Source organism: Oreochromis niloticus, linkage group LG22, assembly GCF_001858045.2.
Source record: "Oreochromis niloticus isolate F11D_XX linkage group LG22, O_niloticus_UMD_NMBU, whole genome shotgun sequence".
Classification (NCBI taxonomy): domain Eukaryota; kingdom Metazoa; phylum Chordata; class Actinopteri; order Cichliformes; family Cichlidae; genus Oreochromis; species Oreochromis niloticus.
In genome coordinates, this window is record NC_031985.2 from 3587996 (window position 1) to 3610603 (window position 22608).

The following is a 22608-nucleotide window of genomic DNA, read 5'->3' on the forward strand; positions in this document are numbered from 1 at the left end:
TGTGCTCCAACAACTTCCTGAGCAAAGACTGAATACTTGTGTACGTGCTATGCATTTTTACACTTTGTTATTTTGGGGAATTTGGAGACAAAAAATAAACTGAATCCATTTTGAAAACAGGCTGTGACGTGTTTCCAGTGATGTTTTTAATCCATGACGCGGTTCGTCTGAAAGGTGGTTGTTGTTGTTTTTGTCCTTCATGGTTACATTTGTGTTTGCAATCGTCTTTTTCACAGTAAGAGCTTCAGTTGTTTTACTAAGAATAACTGATGTGGGCAGGAAAGCAGCTTTCCATTCTGGGAGTTGTTTTTTCACTTCACTGATGACGAATGATGATTTCATACTTCAACATAACAGGAACCATTAGTGTTTATTAACCACAAAATACCAAAATATGTCATGAGGAGTTTGGTGTTTGCTGGAAGAACATCTATATATGGTCAGCCAGCTCAGTTCCTGCTGTGAGCGCAGATAAAAGCTGCAGTCAGAGCCGATGCATTTGCAGGTATCTGAGTCTTGATCAGGATGAGGGTGAATATCTGCTGCTGCCTCTTTGTCCTTGCTCTGGGCTGTAATCTCACTGCAGGTAAGAACTTTCCAGAAAGCATTAGAATAATCCACCTCCTGCTTCTTTAGCTGAAACAGTTACCATGTTTCTGCAGCAGGTCTGCACAGTTATATGGTAGACTTTATGGTGGAGATTAGTTTGCATAGTTGAAGCTTTATTATTTTAATGTTTTTGAATCGAAACATTTACAATGTGGAATCCACATCCTGTAAGACTTTTATCAGTGAGATTAATTAAGAATAATTTGTACTTGAAGCTCAATCTGTTGAACTTTGTGTTTGGGAAATTCCCTCAAAACCTTTCCTTTGAAAAATGTTGTAAATGCAGGAGCTGTGTGTGGTTAATGTCCTCAGTGCAGCACCTACCTCACTGCAGGCAGTGACAGCCATGAGATCACAGGGTCTGCACGTTAATGTCATCTCCACCCAAAAGCCTCGGTGGTTTTAGCATGAATTCTCTCCCTGGTAGATGTGCATTTATCTTTAGTCCGCTCTCTGAAGCGTGATCATGGCTGGATTCTCCGAAGCAGGAAGCCACAGACTTACACTCTGTCATATGTTTTGGGCTTTGAGAGGAAAAGTTAGAAGCAACAGACAACAGATTTCTGAAAAAGATTTTTCCCGACGCTCCTCCTCGTTTGTTCAGCTGAAAACATCTTTTTTTTTTTTTTTTGCCTGTCCCGTTTGGCTCTTTCGCCATCAGAATTACTGTTTAAAGGCAAAGAAAGATTCCCAACAGATTTACTTCACCAAATGGACCATCCCGGCCTTGCCGTATTGGTCTATTTGATTCACCTTTGCTTTTATTTTTTATTTTATTTTATTTTCACTTGCTAAATACGGGACAGACATGACTGGGGAAAAGAAAAAGGAGAAAGAAAGAGGGAAAGAAAAACAGCGGGGAAGAGGGACGGGGATAAAGGGCAAAAAACAAAAACCAACAAAACAAGCAGACAAAAAATACATATATCGATCACCTGGATCACCTGTTGAGAAAGAAAAAAGAGAAAACAAGCAAAAAAAGAGACCAATATAATAAACAACATCACTGCGATGATCTATGTGAATATAACAGTAAATACTAAATATTGAATATTTTTGTGCAGCACGTGAGATCGACAGCACACAGTGTGCTTTGAGGTAGGAGCCAAAAAGGGTGTAGTTTGTGTGTGTGATCACCCGTGTGTACACCTGTGAGCATGAGCGCGCTTGTTTTTAAAAGGTTCCTTCATGTAATGATCTGCTAGAGGGTGTGGGGGGCCACTGCCCCGTCCTCCAGGGCATGAAGCAGGTATGGAGGAGATCAAAACTCCAGACATCCAGAGGCCCCCAGAACACAAGAGACCAAGGAAGACCAACAGAGGGGCAGCCGCGCCACTATCCCAGAAAGAGCTGAGGAGAGTCCCAGATGAGGGGTCACTCAGCAGCCGCAGAGCAGAAGCCGGGGGGGTTGCAGTGACGTGCCCATGAGCTCCGCCGGCAGCCAGCTGTGCCTGAGTGACCGAGCCCCAGGCCGAGAGGCCGAGGGCACCCCACCCCCGAAGTGGCGAGCCCCAGGCTCCAGGCCCCGATAAGCAGCCACCAAGGAGTGAGCCGGTGTGTACCTGGACGCCCATCCCCGGACACAAAGAACCACCAACGCACCGATGTCTGAGGGTGTCTGCCACTGAGATGTCCCCAGAGAGGTGGCGTCTGATACCCAACCTGACATATAGACACAGACAAACAGGCACACACAGATACAAACATCGATTCCCACCCTCATGCTCTCATATGCAAATACTCAGCACTCACCCACATTCATGTCGTTGGATGTTTGAGCTGATAAATGGTAGATCTGAAATCTCTAGATTATTGCAAAGTGCTTGTTCTACATCTAGCCAAGGTTCATCTAAGAGGGTATGTTTTTGCCATCCTGAGATAAACTGAAGCCTGTTGGCTAAGAAGTAATGCTGAAAGTTAGGTAGTTCTAATCCTCCTTTGTCCTTGGTCTTTTGTAATGTTTTTAAGCTTATACGTGGGGGCTTATTTTTCCAAAGGAATTTGGACATACATGAATCTAGAGATCTGAACCAATCTTGCGGCGGTTTAGTTGGGATCATTGAGAATAAATAATTTATTTTTGGTAATACCATCATTTTTATAGCGGCAACCCTTCCCATAAGTGATATGGGTAGACATTTCCACCTAGCCAGATCACCTTCTACTTTCTTTAAAAGTGGGATATGGTTTAATTTAGTTAGATCTGCAAGCTTGGGAGAAACATTAATACCTAAATATTTTATATTTCCCGATTGCAGTGGAGTAGAAGAAGAATTATGGAAGGAGCAATTAATCGGAAGGACTGTAGATTTTGACCAGTTAATTGAGTAATCTGATATTCTTGCAAAAGAGTTTATCAGTTCAATCACCCCAGAGATATTGGTTTGTGAATTTTGGAGAAAGAGTAACACATCATCCGCATAAAGGCTGATTTTATGTTCCACGTTCTTGCATTTTATGCCCTTAATTACTGAATTCTGTCTAATTGCTGCTGCTAGTGGTTCAATAAAAATTGCAGACAGTGAAGGGGAGAGTGGGCATCCCTGCCTGGTGCCCCTCAGGAGACAGAAGCTGGAGGATGTTTGGTCATTTGTTCTGACACAAGCTGTTGGGGAATTATATAATATTTTTAACCAGTTGAAGAAAGAAGATCCAAAACCAAATTTATGTAAAGTTGCAAATAGAAATTTCCAGTTAACTCTGTCAAACGCTTTTTCTGCATCTAAAGAAAATATTGTAGTTTCGATGTTTTTACTGTATGAGTAGTCTATCAAATTAAGTAATCTACATGTATTAGTTGATGAGTGCCTACCTTTAATGAAACCATTTTGGTCAGGATGAATTAAGAGGGGGGTTATTTTCTCTAATCTCTTTGAGAGAGCTTTGCAGATTATTTTGAGGTCTACATTTATAAGGGATATTGGACGATAGTTTGAGGGATATACAGGGTAGTGATGGGTCGTTCGCGAACGAAATGGCTCTTAGAGCCGGATCTTTGAAGTGAATGATGCGAGCCGGCTCTCTTTCTCCTGCCCTCTCTTTCACTTTTTTTCGCTTCACGCTGCAAGTCACCCTTGTGTTTGCGCAGGGCCTTGCGTTTGCGCCCCTCCCCCCTCTGCTCAGCGCTGAGCTGAGGGGGCGGGGCGGTAGTTACACTCGCAAAAGCAGTAGCACACAACAAGAGCAGGAGGGAGAGGGAAAGAAAGAGAGCCGGGAGCAACAACAAGAGACAACACCGTCACATTGGAAAGGTACAGTAAAGAAAATGAGTGACACCAAGAAAAGAAGCAAAGTCTGGAACCATTTCAATCTTATTGACAAAACAAAGGCAGAGTGTAGAGTCTACAAGAAAAGGATATCATATAGAGCCGGCTCCACAAACAACATGCACAGGCACCTAAGAACTGTCCACCCATCAGTGCAATGGGAAGATAAAACGCAGTCAGTTGAGTGTGATATTAATATTTCTAAATGCCAACCTTTCCCTTAATTAAAGATCTGGGCGTTCTTTTTTCCCCCTTTTTTTTCCATATTTTAATTTATATTTAATTGTGTTGTGGTTTGCAGTGTTTTGTGTTGTTTCACTTTAAATTTGTTTAAAAGGAAAAAGCTGAAAATTTAAATAGTTAAAAGTTGAACCGTGAATAGTTGGTTTTTGTATTATATGTTTTATTTATTACATTTTATGTGGAGTGAATAAATAAAAGTATATTTACGGTGGCCCCTACAGACAAAGCATGTACAAACTCCAAAACACGTACAAAAGACAACAGAAGTGCTCCAGGATGCTCGGCGCAGTGTTGAGCTTTTGTTACCTAGTGGCTACACAAGCCAGGAAGTACCAACGACCGGTGTGTGGTAGTAACAGGTAAATGAACATTTTTTAAATTATTTGAATATATATGAGTGCATGTTTATAAATACACAAACAATACACATATGCTTCCAATTGTGTAATTTAAGTGATCTAGGTAGCTCTGCTTTGGAAGTTCAGTTAACGCTAGAAATGTGTTTTGGAGTTTGTACGTGCTTTGTCTCTGGGGGCCACCGTATATATTTATATATAAACATATATAAATAAAACCACTTTTTTACGTTAGTAATTCCTTTTGTGCATAATTTTATATTATTGTTAATAATAAATTAAAGCAGCAAAACAACCTAAAGAGCCGGTTCTCTAAAAAGAGCCGGAAATCCCATCACTAATACAGGGTCTTTGCCTGGTTTTAGCAGGAGATTAATGTTTGCAGAGTTCATATTTGATGGAAGTCTGCCCTTTTCTTTGATTTCCAACAACGTTCTGTAAAAAACTGGTGCTAGAATCGTCCAGAATTCTTTGAAGAATTCTGCAGGAAAGCCGTCTGGACCTGGAGTCTTATTATTGGGCATACTTATCAGGGCTTCCTGGAGTTCACCTGGCATCAGTGGCGAATCCAGTGCCATTGCTTGAGTGTCTAATAATTTTGGAAGAGTTATGTGGTCCAAAAACTGATCAATTTCGTTTTTAGATGGGTTTATTTGTGGTGAAAACGTTTATTTCAGCTTAAAACATCTAAAGACGGGATTCTACTTTGCTCTGTTAGCTGTTAGCATTTCCAGCTAACTATTGTTTGTTTGGGGGGTATAATTCAGCATGTCTTTAATATTTAATTACATATTCCTCACACAAACATGTGCTACTTTGTTATGCAAAGATTTAGATAAGTGAGGAATTAACCCGTATTGACCCTTTCCAGTGTTTAAATTGTAACGTATGTTGATGAGAAGCTGTTTTGTGAGTTCATTGTCTTAAAAAAACTTGCAGGAACTCTGTTTTGTGAGAGAAATCTTCATTGTTGTGATGACTTGCACAGATTTATGGCCCTGCTATGAAAACACAGTTTACTCTAAGAGACTTTGTCACAGTATGATCTTCAGTTGTTTTACAAACAATTATTTGTCTGTCAGTGAGCAGGAAAATATCTGGGAGGTGTGTTTACACTTCACTGATGACGAATGATGATTTCATTCTCCAACATAACAGGAACAATTAGTGTTTATTAACTACAAAATATAAAAATATATCACGAGGTGTTTGCTGGAGGAACATCTATATTTGCTCAGCCAGCTGAGTTCCTGTTGTGAGTGCAGATAAAAGCTGCGCTCAGAGCCGATGTACTCGAAGGTATCTGAGTCTCTGCAGGTAAAATGAATGAATCCACCTGCTGCTTCTTTAGCTTTTACCCTTATTATCCTTTAATGTTTCCATTTCATGCATCAGAGCTTCCGTCACTAATATATGACTTTATATTAAAGGAATTAATTTGAATAACTGAAGCTTTATTGTTTTTGAATTTAAACATTTACAACCTTCAATCCACAGCCTGTAAGACTTTTATCAATGAGAAAAACTGAATAATTTTCAGAAATTCTTTATATTAACTTTGAGTCAATACAACAATTTTCAATGAAAAGATCATGAGGGAACTTTCCATCAAGATATGAACACAAACTGTACGTGGTTAAAATAGAGACCAGTGAATAAAGAACTGCAGTAATGTACAGCTGTATTAAAAATAATGTTTCTTCTGCAGGAATCAAACATAAAATAATCAGAGACAAGGAGTCCTTCACTCTGCGCTGTCCTCTCTCTGTGGAGGGTAAGGTGACGTGGAGCAGAGAGAGTCGTGGAAGGAAAGCTGACGTACTCACGACCGATGGCAACGTGGACATACGACACAGCAAGGACACACGATTCAGGTCGTTACCTGATAAGTCGCTGATCATCCTGAAGCCTACTCTCTCAGACTCTGGGAGATACCTGTGTAATAACCAACCAGCTGTGCAGCTGACAGTGATCTCTCCAGGTAACATCTTGATCCAGCACAGAGTTCAGTCTGACTGTGCTGCATTCATCTGATTTAAGCCTTTCCCTCCTGTAATGACGAACACTGATGTGGAATATAAGCTCATCCAAAATATTTCAATGTTTTGGATCACAAAATGTCACGGCTGGGGAGCAGTGTTGTGGTGTATTGAGAAAAGGATCCAAAATGCAGGCACTGGCTGGGGTGCGAGTGAGTGTTTATTTACAGAAGTGACAAAGTGACAAAAACAGGAAGAGCAGAGCGGGGAGTTAACAAACCTAAACTGGGGAAAACTAAAGAACTAACCAGAAACCAAACACTCACGGGAGGAGGTGCAAAATGCACAGAGAAAGATGGCAGAGAGACGCAGAATGAACACCGGGTTACACAGAGTAGTGAAGACTGACACGGAGTAACACAGACAAACCGGCAACAGGCAGGAGAACACACAGGGAAGACACACAGCAGTAATCAGGGGATGAGAGACAGGAGGGCAACACAGCTGGGAGAAATCAGAGCTGACGGGACAGGGGAAACGTAAACTGAACACACTCACATCAGACAGAAACCTTCACAATAAAACAGGAAACTCACAGACACAGAACCAGACCAGACATTGAACTAAACAGACAGATTCACAAGCAGACAGTGTGACACCATGGACAGACGGAGGGAACACAGAGAAGTGGGGGCAGGCAGGCAAAGAACAGAAACCTAACAAATGGCAAATCACAACAGAATACATACTCGGAATGAACAAAAGCATAAGGAAACACAAAACACTGAGTCGGCAGGCTCAGGACCGTGACACAAAATATTTTTTGATACTGCATACTTTATTATTTTATTCTAATGTAATTGTTTGAACTTGATTTTATTACATCTTTCAACTGTTCCACACAGGAGGGCGAGAGAGGTCTACAATGACTGTAGCAGAACGGGACGTCGCAGGTAGGAAGCTAAATCTGAGCCCTGAACTGCTTGTTTCTGATACTGGTTTTACACAGAGGTGCATAAATAAAGACCGTGATCCTGAGTGTTACCCAGGGAGGACACTCAGAGCCCAGCTCTGATTGCTGCTCAGTCCTCTGAAGGTGTGTTTGGCCTGGTGGCCCTCAGTTCAAGCCTTCTTCCTCCTCAGCTTCACCTGTTATCAGCAGCTCACCTCTAAATCTATGCAATTTAGTGGCCTGGACAAGTCGGCCCAAAAGATCTGTTCATTTTTAAGGCTACCTGGAAGAACCCTTTGGGTGGCCAGGTTTTTACCATTGATGTCTCACACAAGGTGTAAAAGGAGATGTCCACAGTTTAGACTTTTTGAACATATTGAACATAGGGTCTGAAGATGCACTAACCTCTATGTTGGCAATAATAATCCAACAGCAAAGCACCTGTGATGGGAATTTCTTTATTTTTTGTACTGATCACAAATGTGAACAATATCACTTTAGTAATAGTGATATCACTTTGTGTCACTCAGTTATACACATATGTGATAACATCACAAGTGTGTTTTTGTCAGGCTCAGGAGAGACTCAGAGGCAGGCCGTCTCAAAAGTTCACAATTTATATACAAACAGACACCAGGTGCAGATATATACAGGTGAGGGGTCACAGGAAGAGGGTCTCTGGGAAACACAGGCACGGGAAGGGAACACACAGGCTATGTACACAATCCTCCGCTGACGCTCAGGTTTAGCTCGGACTCCGTCTTTTAGCTCACCAAACGGCGGTCCTCAAGCTGGCGAGAAATGAGTGTTACACAATAATCCAGCGAAGAAGCATTCTCAGCAGCCACCTTAAGAAGTGAGCGTGTTGATGAGATGATTGCTTGCAGGTGTCAGAGCCAGGGGCTGGAGCCGTCATGACTCCGCCCCGGTAGAGCGCAGTGCGCGGGAGGAGAGAGATGCAACACAACAGAAAACACTTGTAGCCATACAGAGTCAGCCGAGAAGGCACAGGGCCATGACAGTTTTATGTTTAATCACATGCGTGCCCCACACATGCACAGCGAGACAGGCGCCGTGTGTGGGGAGGATTCAAGAGGTAAACTTTTAGGTGACGGCTAAGTCAAAAACAAAGTCAGAATTCTCTCTACGAGGGGAAGGTGTGAAGGATGAGCTGAAGGTATAGACCCGTGTGATGTGCTGTGGAATGTCTTTGTCTCTGTGTTTTTCTCAGTTCATATATGACATGACGGCAGCGCCCATCGTTGGAGATCGCTTTGGCGTTTGACCAGAGTGCTCTCTCCATGCTGCAGCATGTGATTAAACCAAATAAAAGGACGCTCATCAAGAGTTTGCAGTTTATTGAAAAACGCAGCTTTCCTTGGAAATTTAATCCCAGAGAAACAGTGAAAATCCAAATGTTCCAAAAGTTATAATCCAGAACAACACAGTCGAATTTGCTTCAACTAGATTTATCATGAGCTCAATCACACATCAAAGTCAAAGTCAACTTTATTGTCATCTCTGCTATATACAGATCAGTACATAGAGAGACGAGACGATGAGGCTCCAGATCCATACAGTAAATATACACTTTGAGGTAAAAGAGTTAATAGCAGTCTAAAATTTACAATTGAGATTTAAAGTGACTTAAAGTGTGTCGAGTGCAATAGAGTTCGTTAGTGGTTTGTGTGGTGAGGGGGAGTGGGGGAGCTGGTAGTGAGTTCAGGAGTCTGATGGCTTGCAGGAAAAAGCTGTCTCGCAGTCTGGAGGATCGGGCCCCGATGCTGCGATAGCGTCTGCTGGATGGGAGGAGGGAAAAGAGTCCATGTGAGGGGTGTGAGGGGTCAAGCACGACGCAGGAGGCCTTACTGATGCTTGTGAAAGATGTCCTGTAGCAGAGGGAGAGATGTTCCGATGATCTTGGCAGCTGCTTTGACGATCCGATGTAGCCGGCTGAGGTCGCTGACTTTGCAGTTTCCAAACCACACGGGGATGCAGCTGGTCAGGACATGGTGAGGGTGGGAGGAGGGAGGTTGGCCCGTTTCAGGCATTTCAGGAAGTGGAGGCGCTGCTGGGCCTTTTTGGTGATGGAGGTGGTGTTGGTGGTCCAGGTGAAGTCGTCTGAGATGTGAACTCCCAGGAACTTGGTGCTGTTAACAGTCTCTACGTGGAACCATGGATGCTGAGTGGAGTGTGGGTGGAGCGAGTCTTCTTGAAGTTGACGATCATCTCCTTGGTTTTGTCCAAATTCAGTGACAGGTTGTTCTCGCTGCACCAGAACGCCAGCCGCTGAACCTCTTCTCTGTACGCTGACTCGTCGTTGCTGCTGATGAGTCCAACCACGGTTGTGTGGTCATCAAACTTGATGATTGGTTAGAGCTGTGTAGGGCGGTGCAGTCGTGTGTCAGGAGAGTGAACAACAGTGGGCTGAGAACACAGCCCTGAGGAGCTCCTGTGCTCAGCCTGATGGTGCTGGAGGTGTTGTTGCCGATTTGCACGGACTGAGGCCTCTCTGACAGGAAATCTAGTATCCAGTAGCAGAGAGAGGCGCTCAGTCCCAACTTGCTGAGTTTGTCAAACAGTTTTTGGGGGATAATGGTGCTGAATGCTGAGCTCAAGTCTATGAACAGCATTCTGACATAGGTGTCTTTCTTGTCCTGGTGGGAGAGGGAGAGATGAAGTGGAGTGGAAATAGCATCCTCGGTCGACCTGTTCGGCCAGTATGCAAACTGCAGTGGATCCAGTGAGCAGGCGAGGTTGCTCTTCATGTGTGCCATGTCTGTCGAAGCACTTCATGATGATGGGGGTCAGGGCGATGGGACGGTAGTCATTCAGGCAGGATACAGAGGATTTCTTTGGCACCGGGATGATGGTGGTGGACTTGAGGCACACTGGGACGATCATCTGGCTCAGTGATGAGGCTTTCTTTGCTTGTGTGTTGTTCAGTGCATCAAAGCGTGTGTAGAACTTGTTCAGCCCCTCAGGAAGTGTGGCATCTCCATCACAGCTGCTTAGTACAGGCTTGTACTACGTGACAGCCTGAATGCCCTGCACGATCTCTTTTTAACTCACAAGACAGTCCTTTTATCTCACTTTTTTCTTTTGATAATTCAGTGTTTTAATCAAAGTAAATTTAATCCAAATTGTTTTTTTAATTATAGATGCACCCCCCCCCCATACAAAACCTCAGCGAGAGGCTTGTTATTAGAGTTATTTATAATAATAATAATACATTTGTCACGGTTTGCACTGGCAGGGAGGGAGGAAGAATAATTTAACAAAAGACGAGCCGTTTATTTGTGGCTGGGAAAATATGAGTATAAAATAAAGCAAAGGTGAGCAGGACGAAAACTAAATTAAATTAAAACCTAGACTGGGAAAACTAAACTGTGGTAACTATGATAACAGACATGAACATGATTCTGACCAGGAACGTGCGAGAAACTATAACAAGGAAGAAATAAGAACACAAGGCATGAACACAACCTGAGGAGAATCATGAAATACATGGATGTGATGGGAGGAGAACAGACGACCTGACAGAGAATGAAAGAAGACTAAACACATACAGGAGGATCAGGGGAAACAGCTGAGACAAATGAACATCACAGGGGAAGTAAAACTAAAAACAATGAACATGGAGGTCAAAGGAGCTTGGGAAGAAAAGTGTCTGGACTGTTTTAAGTTGCTTGAAGACGTTTCACCTCTCATCCCAGAAGCTTCTTCAGTTCTAAGGTCAAATGGTGGAGAGTCCCAGATTTACTGGTTCATCCCAAAGACAAAACTCCAAAACACAAACTTAACAACGTGGTGTATGCTGTACAGTGCAGCGAAGAATGCTCAGACTTCTACATTGGAGAGACCAAACAGCCACTTCATAAATGCACAACATAGAAGAGCCACCTCCACGGGACAAGACTCAGCAGTCCATCTGCATCTAAAGGGCAACGGTCGCTCTTTGAGGATGCCAACGTTCACATTTTGGACAGAGAGGACAGATGGTTTGAAAGAGGAGTGAAAGAAGCCATCTATGTCCACTGTGAGCGACCATCTTTGAACAGAGGCGGTGGTTTACGACACCAACTGTCTGCCATCTATAATCCAGTTTTGAGATCCCTTCCCAGACGCCTTAACGCCCACTCACACCCTGGGCCATCTGACCTCAGGAAATCACATGATAGGGTGGGGCCAGGTTTCACAATGAGCTCACCCGAAACCCTGGCTGATTAGGTCCCACACCCACTTTCACACCTTGGCGCATGTGATTAGAGGATCACCAGGGGGTCCTTTTGTCCCTCTTTGGGGGGATACTCCCACTGGGTTTAAATCTGGGACTCTCGGCCATTTGACCTTAGAACTGAAGAAGCTTCTTGGATGAGAGGTGAAACGTCTTCAAGCAACTTAAAGAAGTCCAGACGCTTTTCTTTCCAAGCTCCTTAGACTACGATGACCTGGATGACTGAGAACCTTCACAGACAAATAAACATGGAGGCACCTGACCCTTCAAAATAAAAGAGACGTAGACATGACAACACAAGCTTCACAATATGGAACACACAGACATAACACATGGGGAGATTTATAAATCAGAAATCAAAACCAGAATGAAACTCAGCTAAATGCTAACTAACAATAGCAACACCAGAACTTAACATATTTCCAGTTTAATATAAGAAGTCAAAGACACAAAATAAACTCAAAGTGCTGGGTCACAGCCCCTCACGACATTTCATTTATAATCGCTTTAAAGAACCTCAAGGTCACTTTATTACAACAAAATAAAAACAAGAGGTAAATGAGAAATCGAACAACTACTACTGTTATAACTTGCATGCTATTTTTCTTTTCAGTTTATCTATACTAACTTATTGGAAGTTACACGTTTACTTTTTAATGCACAGGTACGATACACAACCTGTACTTTTTCTAAATATTCTTAATTATTTAAACATTTTCCAGTACCTGTTCTTTCTGCAAACTACAAGCTGGGTTATCAGACAGAAGGCAAGCTGAAGAAGAGCCATGTGTATGAGGGGGTGAGGACGTGTGGAGGAGACCAGATAAATATGGAGGAGCGAGGTTATGAAGCGCTTTGAAAGAAGAAGCAGGATTTAATATTGACACGGAGGTGAACTGGAGGCTGACGGAGCAGAACAGCTGTTATATGTTCAATAGATCTAATTTCACAGATGATATAACTTCTTATACTGGTTAATCACACAGATTATATTCTGTAAACTCTGACAAACTATCAGCAAAATGACATATAAATTATGATTACACCATTCCTCTCAGTCAGAATCATGACGGACTGAACACACACACACACACACTCGAGTCTCCTTCAGTCTCACCTCTCTCCACAGGGTGATGAAATGTTTCTCTGTCTTCCAGCGTCTGCTTGCCAGAGCCATGTGTGTTATCATATGATGACTGTACTGCTCTTATTATTCATCACGATCAGCATGGCTGTTGTTGTCTGGAGGAAAGGTAGATCAGAAACTCAGAGCCTGCCTGATGTCTGCCTGCCTGCACATCCGACTCTTTGCTCAAAGATGTTGAATTACAAAGAAGTCTGCAGGAAAAAAAAATCTAACGATTAACATCTTAGCTTCTAGTTTCAAGTCTTAAAGGTTACAACATCAATTTGTCCACAAATTGATATTTTATTCCACAAAAGGAATAAAATAAATAATAAATAAAACACGATATGATCATTTATCTGTTTGTTTGTGACTTTTGCAGTTCAGCAGATACAGAAACAGAAGCCACGCCCAGCAGAAGCCACAAACCAGAACGGTAAAGACTGAACTGGGATCAGCATCTTCATCCAGTCATGTTGTAACCAACATAAACATGGCACTGATGTCAGTTATCCTGACAGCAGCCACATCTGTCACAGACACACCTGAGAAACAGGAAGAACACAGCTTCACCTCAGGGTTGGACGGCAGAGATGTTTCTGTGAGCTTCCTGTAAACTGATGTCTGCTGTCCTCTGGTGTTTCCTCGCAGGGTTGTGATGGACGTCCTGCTCGGCGCAACAGTTTCTGCCTCTTCCTGTATACGTCAGCTTATTTGGCTTTTTCAGTTTACTGGTTTTCATTTAAATAATCCACAAATCATCTTCATGCTATTTTGTTAAAAGAGAAAAAATAAATAATTTTTTTCTGCATCACAAACAGCCACTTTGTCTGCCTTTATTTTCACTTTCTTAAGAAAATCAAATGATGGGATTGTTTTTAGCTTTAATGCTAACTTAGCTAGCGCTACTCTGGAGGCCATAAACCAGACAGACATTGGTCTCTCTATATAAACAGATTATATATATAATGTACTCAAATCCAAAGAGGTGACTTTGCTGGAATGTAGCCATCGTGTATCATGTGATCATATCATCATATCACATGATTTAACCTTTGAGGTTCCTGTCTGGACTAAGTAGATGTCCGGTGTCAGAGCCAAACTCAATGTTTATATTTTGCTTATTTGTTATGGTGGCACAGGTGTATAGTTTTACCTGCCTCTCAGCTGATGACATGTGGGTGTGGTCACTGGCTATTTACCTGATGTTGGTGTTTGCAGCAGGTGTGTTGGGTGAGTGGTTTGTGGGCAAACTTTTCTGTTGACCGTCATTTTTTGGCACATGAGTTAATGCATGCGCTATTTGTAATTTGATTGAAAGCGCAAACGTTTGTCTTTGTTTTGTTCTTAAAATAAATACGCAAACTACAAGTACGACTCATTATGGATTATTGGAGGCGCGTCACAGGGACACAACCAACTCAGCCGGCCGCGGCTTTATTTATGGATGAAAGCCGCAACATCCGGTCTAAAGACCTGTTTTAGTAGCTAATAGTTAAGTGTATAACTGATAAAGAGGTCCTAGTCCCTGATCCTTTGAGTCTTACCCAGTAGATGATGCAGGGTTCTGGTGGTGAGGGCACTCGCCCAGTACTAACTACCTCTAAACTGTCCAGGTGTTCTCCCTGCTGACCCTGATAAGAAGAACCCTGAGTAGCATCAGTCCCACCTGTTAAGCTCCTGTTGATCCTGGTGCTCGTGGTTCCCCCTCACTTCATCACATTCTCTTTGTTATTCTTGACATAAAGAATTCCCATTCTATCACATGTGGATATAATTAGCTTCATGTTTCAGTCACTTTATTAAATTTATCTTTGGCACATTTTCACATGAACATTCACTGTTTTCAATTCAGTTACAGAGGAAAACTTAAAGCTCCATCTGTGAATCACCGTTTATTTATTTTATGTAACTTCTTTTATTAAGTCAAACAGTGAAACATTCTCTGACATCAGTGGATCCAGTGTGTGCACCACACACATACACACACACACACACACACAAAGGTCAAGTTCTTCTATTTTTTGATTTGGTAGTCCACACATGGGCCAGCACAGATCCGGGCCATACCAATTTTGCTATGTGGGTCAATTAGCGCCCTTACTGGAAGTTAGCAACGGCAAAGCAGCACTAGAAACGTTTGTGAAGACGTTTGGTGAAGTATGAAAATAAGGGTTATATTAGGGTTAAAGTTGCAATGTTGGGATCATCAATTTATAATTTTTTAAACATTTGTTATTGTTAACTTCACATGTGATGTCATCACATACACAGGATCACGTGTAAATATGATAAATGCCTAGAAAAATGCAGCTGTATCACTGTGGGTAATTCTACTAACTGGCAGGTGTTTGTATACTGACACTCATCTTTTTGGCTTTGTTACTTTCAGCTCTTGGTTCTTGTTTCATGTTTGTCACCTCTGTGTCCACTACATCTCTGTGTCATCAGTGTCTCGTCTGTCCAGTCTGTCATGTCTCCATGTCTGTTTTGATTCAGTTATGACTCAGCCCACCACGTGTAATAATAATAATAATAATAACTTTATTTATAAAGCGCTTTCAGACAAAGTGGTGTACAGCTATTTGAAAATAAAGAGACAAATAAATAAAAGTGATGCATAGCAATACAAGTTAAAAACACAATAACAAGTTAAAACATAATAAAAGTTAAAAACGATAAAAATTAAAAAAAAACTAAAAGGCAAAGAATTAAGACATGTAGGATCGGGTGAACAAGTGGGTCTTCAACTTGGCTTTAAAAACCTCCACAGAGCATGCCTGCCGAATATCTTGAGGGAAGTTGTTCCACAAAAAGGGGCACGAAAAGAAAAAACTCCCCAATAGTTTTTTTCTGGCTCTGGGAACCTTTAAAAGGCCAGAGTCCTGAGATCAGAGAGCACAGGATGGAACATGAGGGTGCAAAAGATCAGAGAGGTATGAAGGTGCCAAACCATTTAAAGCCTTGTAGGTGAGCAGCAGGACCTTAAAATCTCCTCGAACCTGACAAGCTAGCCAATGAAGGGATTTCAATACAGGAGTAATGTGCTCACATCATCCTCCTGTAAATATATGACTGCGTCTCCCTCGGTTCATTGGTTCATCCTCGCTCGTTGTAGGGGAAGTTTCAGTCCGTCAGTTTTTCTCACAGTCACTTCACTATTTTCAGTGAGTCACTTTCTGCGCTGCCCTCTTAGTGTTTTGTATTTGCTTTTTGGTTTTCATCGTCTTTTTCCAGCAGCAAAGCTCTGGCTGATTTTCTCTAACCTGGTTATGTATTCTGAGTTTCCAGTGACGTTTCCTGTACGTCTCTGCCGATCTGCTTCCCTCAGATAATATCAGAAAAAGTCTTCTGTCCAGGTGAACCACACTCTGGACAGTCTCACGCTGTATCAGCCAGCTTGTGTCTCCACTGTGGCTCCATATGAGGCTCAGAAACAAATATCCTTGAAGAAATTTACAGTATTCAAAGTGTTTCATGAGTTGTTGTCACGTTGCTCTAAAACTTTGTTAAAAGCTCTCTGAGATCAGACGTCAAAGTCATAATGATGCTACATGATAACAGCTCAGTCATTCATGACGAGCCTCGCTATGGCGCTACAGTGACACGTTTTTCCACCGATTACCATCTTAACTTGTTGATGTTGGTGTGACACAAAATGTGTTTTCATTTATTTCCCTTAACTTTCTATGTTTAGATTGTGATTACAGTCATTTCTTCAGTTTTTCCATAAACAGCTTTTCCTAAAAACTCCCTTTGTTATGAATCAGTGGTCAGGAAACTAAAAATGGAAGCGTCCTTGGATTTGTGTCTTACATGATGAGAAATATGATTTCAGCTCTAACAGGAACTCCATCAGTGCTCATTAACCACAAAAGAAGGCCGGCCTGTATGGGAGGATCATCTATACACGCAGTCAGCTGAGTTCCTCTTTCAGCAGAGATAAATGCTGCTCAGCGTTCTGCAGATATCGAGTCGTGATCATGATGAGAGTGAATATCTGCTGCTGCCTCTTTGCCTTTTTTCTGGGCTGTAACGTCACAGCAGGTAAGAACGTCTCAGAGTTTCATTCAGATAATCCAGCAGCCAGTTTTTATATATCAGTATTAACCAGTGTATTTGTATATGTCAATCTAAACATGAAGTACATCAGACTTCAAACCCATTTACACCGTGGGAATATTTGAGATATTTGACTGGGAAGAGTTTAGGTTTAACTTTGGGATCACACGGTTGCTTTAAAAGCAACTTTGTAGAGAAAGCAAGAGTCAGTGTAGTGTACATATATACAGTACATGTGTAAATTTATGTTTCTTTTTGCAGATATAAAACATACAATAATCAGAGACAAGGACTCTGTCACTTTGGACTGTCCTGTGTCTGTGGAGGGTAACGTGACGTGGAGCAGACAGAACAGCGGAAGGATAGTTGACATACTCACTGCTGATGGTAGCACAGAGAGAAGACACATCGATGACACACGATTCAGATCATCAGCTGATAAGTCGCTGATCATCCTGAGGCCTGCTGCGTCAGATACTGGAACATACCTGTGTAATAACAAACCAGCAGTGCTGCTGACAGTGATCTCTCCAGGTAACATCAGACTTTGTCACTGTTGTTCTGTCTTCAAAGATCAGGTTGTCTTCTGGCTCATCACATACGCTCTGTGTGTAAATCACAGTTACATTCCTCTAAACTTTAAATAATGAGCTCAAATAATTAATGAGTAATGACAAATATCTATTTGTGAAAACTTTATATTGTGTTAAACGACCCTAACATGGGTGAAAAAAAGCACAGAGCTGAGGCTTTCGGGGCCTGTTGGAATTAAACAACATGAGCGCGCACCTCCATCACTTTAATGGGTTAAATAACAGTGCTGCACATAGATGGCACATCAGGGGTCAAAGTTTAACCAAATTAGTTTTTATAACCATGAAAAAGTAACATGACTGAATTCAAATAACTTTATCAATTTTATCCTTTCCAGCAAACGCAACATCAGCACCACCCACAAACTCAGGTATCACTGAAATCACAACGTTTCACAGATTATTAAACATAATCAGAGTAAAGTGAGTCTCTGCCACCACAACACCAGCTGTTTTATGTCCAGTTCAAATAGAATGATGTCAGAGATTTTAATTTGTAACTAAAGCTGTCACATGCTGTAATAATATAGAACAATACACATTAAAGTATTTCTCTGAAAACCAAAATCTAAAGTTAAGTTATGATGATGACGTGTACCAGCTTGATTTCCCACCACAGACTGAATCTCAGCTCTCGACGGTTCATCACTTTTAAAAATGCTCGTTTATTTTGTCTTCCTTTTCCTCTGAAGACCATCAGCTACTTCTTGGTTTGATTTATGGAACAGCCGCCTCACTCATCTTCATCATTATTATCATCATCATCGTTGCATCTGTTTTTTCCCCAGCGAGGCGCGGGTCCAACAAACAAGGTGAACAAAGCCTGAGACACACGAACGGGAGAATTTTTAAATCCAGTGATGAACTCAACTAATTCACAGAATGTAACACATACTTCTTTAATTCAGTTTTATTTATACAGCGCCAAATCACAACAAAGTGCTTTATATTGTAAGGTAGACCCTACGATAATACATACAGAGAAAAACCCAACAATCATATGACCCCCTATGAGCAAGCACTTTGGCGACAGTGGGAAGGAAAAACTCCCTTTTAACAGGAAGAAACCTCCGGCAGAACCAGGCTCAGGGAGGGGCGGGGCCATCTGCTGTGATTGGTTGGGGTGAGAGAAGGAAGACAGGATAAAGACATGCTGTGGAAGAGAGACAGAGATTAATAACAGATATGATTCTGTGTAGAGAGGTCTATTAACACATAGTGAGTGAAGAAGAAACACCCAGTGCATCATGGGAATCCCCGGCAGCCTACGTCTATTGCAGCATAACTAAGGGAGGATTCAGGGTCACCTGGTCCAGCCCTAACTATATGCTACGCTAGGAACAACAAGTAAGCCTGCAGAGCGAGAGTGAAGTGCTCTAATAGGGTGATATGGTACTACAAGGTCATTAAGATAAGATGGGGCCTGATTATTTAAGACTGCTGATAGAGAGAATATTATTAACATAGGATATGTAATTAAAACACCTTTTCAATACTTGGTTTGCACACATAGAAGATGTAATGATGTGTCCCGTTTCACTCCTATGTCCACTCGCTCACGTCTCTCTTGGAGTTGATCACTAACATTCAGGTTTTGTTCACTTTGGCAGGAAGTGAAAGAAAAGAGCACGTCTATCATTACATAATAGATGACGTCAGGTTTAAGGCTGAAAATGGTGAGAAACACTTTGACTACCTTCCACTGCATTACAGTGTTGCTGTAGTTCCCACTGAGATGTGGATTTTATTCATTATTTATTATTTTAAAAAGTGATCAACTTAAATGTTTAAGCATTTAAACGAACACCATTTCCCGTCACTGTCATCTTACGATTTCTGCAGTTAGTCTTAAATGTTTTTCTTGTATAAACCAGTTTTCCTGACTCGCTCTCTTCCATTTTCAGTTCCATTTATTTATTAATTTATTGAAATTAATGGTTTATTGAGGTTCCCAAAACATTTATCATTGAGAATTAAAACATAGAAAGTAGAATAAAAGAAAAAATAGAAAAGTCACACAGGCTTGACACAGTATGACGACACCAATATTAAACAACAACATTTTCATGTATTCATAGATATTGTGAATCTGTTAATCACGTGATTCAAATGTGGTAGAAAATGAAATTTTTGGTGTGAATAAAGTTTCATGATTGACTGTTTGAGACATGCAGATGTGATAAACACCACAGGACGCCGCGTGAAGCGTGTGTTTGGTTCCTTCCTGTGGCTTTTACTTCAATCTAAACTCCAAACAGAACAAACACTGCTGCAACTGTTCAACATGATAAATGTTCATTTTACTATTTTCTGTCTTCAGTCACAGTTTTTATATGTTTTTAGATGTCGGCCAAGAAGCTGCACCTGGATGTTGAAATTCAGGCTCAGGTGTGGAAAGTTTATCTGGATCAGCAGCTGCCTGCTCCTGGGTCACGCTTCAGGTAACTCAAAAAAACCTTAACTGACTGTTTATGTTCTGGTGTTTCATTGTTAGGAATTAATTAATATCTTATTGCTCCCATGGCATCTTTTTAATCGATGGTAAAACCATGTTGAAACGTTACATCACAGCTGATCTGATTTCCTGTAATTATGACTGAGCTAATGCTAAAAAGCTAAACAACCTGTCTACATAACCATCCAATTAGACACAACACACACACACACACACACACACACACACACACATCTTCAAAGTCAACATAAAGCCCAAATGTATCACAACTTCACCAATACAATATAAAAATATCCATTATAAGATATAATCACGCTGTACATACACATTTATTGTAAATATACGTATATATTTGTATGTAAATATACAAACATTCCTGTAGTTATATCCTGAATGTGAACCATTATTTTCATGTATTTTCTTTATCCACAGGATCATTAGAACCATTTTCACTGGATAAAGCATCTGCAAATAACAGCCACCACCTGCACGGTCCACCTGAAAGATACCTGTAAAAGCAATTTTTAAAGCTGCTGTAAAAAACATAAAATATATATTTAACAACAGTTATATTTTATATATTTTAAGTCTTTTTATTTTTTATTTTAAAAAATCTTATGACAGTTTTGAACATCTAACTGTTACCTGATATTATAAATCTGCAAATATCCAGTTTTTGAAGGAAAGTTGATTTCTCTACTGACTTTGAAAAGTGAGCTGTTTATTTGGCCAAATACCAACATGAAACTGAACAGGCACATGCGAAACGTAGACGAGAAATAATCCAAACATGAGCATGAACCCTAACCTGAACAGCTGCAACAAAACTCTGCACCCTGACGTGACTCGACGTGGAGTTTAATAAACTCGGCCGTCTGCTCCTCGCTTTCTAAAATATAACAGGACACCGGCGTAAATTCTCGACCGTCTCACACTTCTGTTTAATCAGTTTTCTGTTTGACGTTTATTCAGCTGTGTGAAAACCCTGGAGGAACCCGCCGGATGGATCAATAATGCTTGATTTAATCTAATCTAATCTAATAACTTTGATCTGAGCCACACCGATTTACTCCGGAACAAATCAATTTTCTTGATATTTATAATTGAGTGATCTGTATATGTTAGTGCTATTTCTTAAATATTAAAATCTGTAACATAAGGTATTGTTTGGAGTTTAGTCTGTTACTGTTACTATTTTTACCATTTCTTTTTGGAGCAACTGTAACCCATCATTTCCTCAGGGATTAATAAAGTATTCTGATTCTGATTGTTTCAGGATGACCTGCCATTATCCAATAACACATCTGCTTACCTGGATCTTTTGCTCGTTTCTCCTCCTCTTCTTTTCTCTTTTTTGTAAACTGAGGACCTGATGGCTTTGAACTTTCCTTGTCCTTCTTCCATTGGTTTTAATTTTGCACTCCAGTATGAACACCCATCCCCCAACTCTAAGATCACCACAACATAACCTAACAGACCTACACCTTAGTTCACATACTTGCTTTGTCCAGGGTTTATTTCTGGGATTTCGCACAACCCAGGATTCAAATCATGAATACATAATGGGCTTGGATTTACAACATTATGAATGAAATGTGCTCTATTTGGAAGCAGCCGGCCCCTCCCCTTTCGACGGGTTGTGTGAGACTTTAAATCATCAAACTGTAAATTATAAATTTTAAATTGTTATTGATCCATTTACCCACTGCTGATTAGGACAGCCTTCATCGCCTGGCTGTGACGTAATCGGCCTTCAAATGCCTCCTCCGAAGGATGCAGCCTACGTTATGGGACACAGCTACGAAAACAACAGGCCTTTCAAAATAAAACAGGAAACATAATGGAAAGTAAACATGACAACAGAAGCTTGACAATTAGAACATGGAACATGTGGCGAGACTAACGCACAGGCATAACTGAGAGTAAAACACTGAGGACAAGACAGACCACACAGTGTGTGTGTGTGTGTGTGTGTGTGTGTGTCTGTGTGTGTGTCTGTGTGTGTGTGTGTGTGTGTGTCACTGCCCGTCCACTCACAGTAAAACTACACTGAACAAACGGCGTCACAGACATTTGCAGTCACAGTTTGGGTGTTTTCAGCGTCTGCTCTGACTTCCTGTTTCATCACTTCTGCTTCCCCTCACCACCACGCTGTGTCATCATCACTCTGATCCAATCATCTTCTTCTCTGCCGTCTGTGAGTCACTCAGTCACAAACAAGACACATTATGAAACCTTTATTTTGTCTGTACACAGCCCCATCCCATAATCATCCCACATATGTCCTTTCTCTCACATCAAACAGAGCTTCAGTCCTGCAGCTACAGTGTGACAGGCAGCCGTGTCACCAGGAGCTCTGATATCATAAAGAATTGTTAAGTTTTTCATTTGTGGAATTAAAATCTAAGACCAGAGAATGTGGAGCAGCTGAAAAAGCTCAAATTCATTATTTACACTTTGTCTTTCAAAGACAATCACACCAACGTTGTTAAACATGTTGGTTTTCATGCGGCACAACTGTGACACATATTTGTTAAAAATGATTAAAAACTAAAGTATTATAATGTTAACAAGCAAGACTGGTGCTGCAAATAAAACAAGAGAGCAACACTGCAGAAAACTGTCCATCCCTCCACAGCAGAGAGTTAGTACTCTCACATAACTATTATAATCTATTATAATTCCAGGACCATGGACAGCGTCACGGCTGTGCTGCACTAACTCAGAATT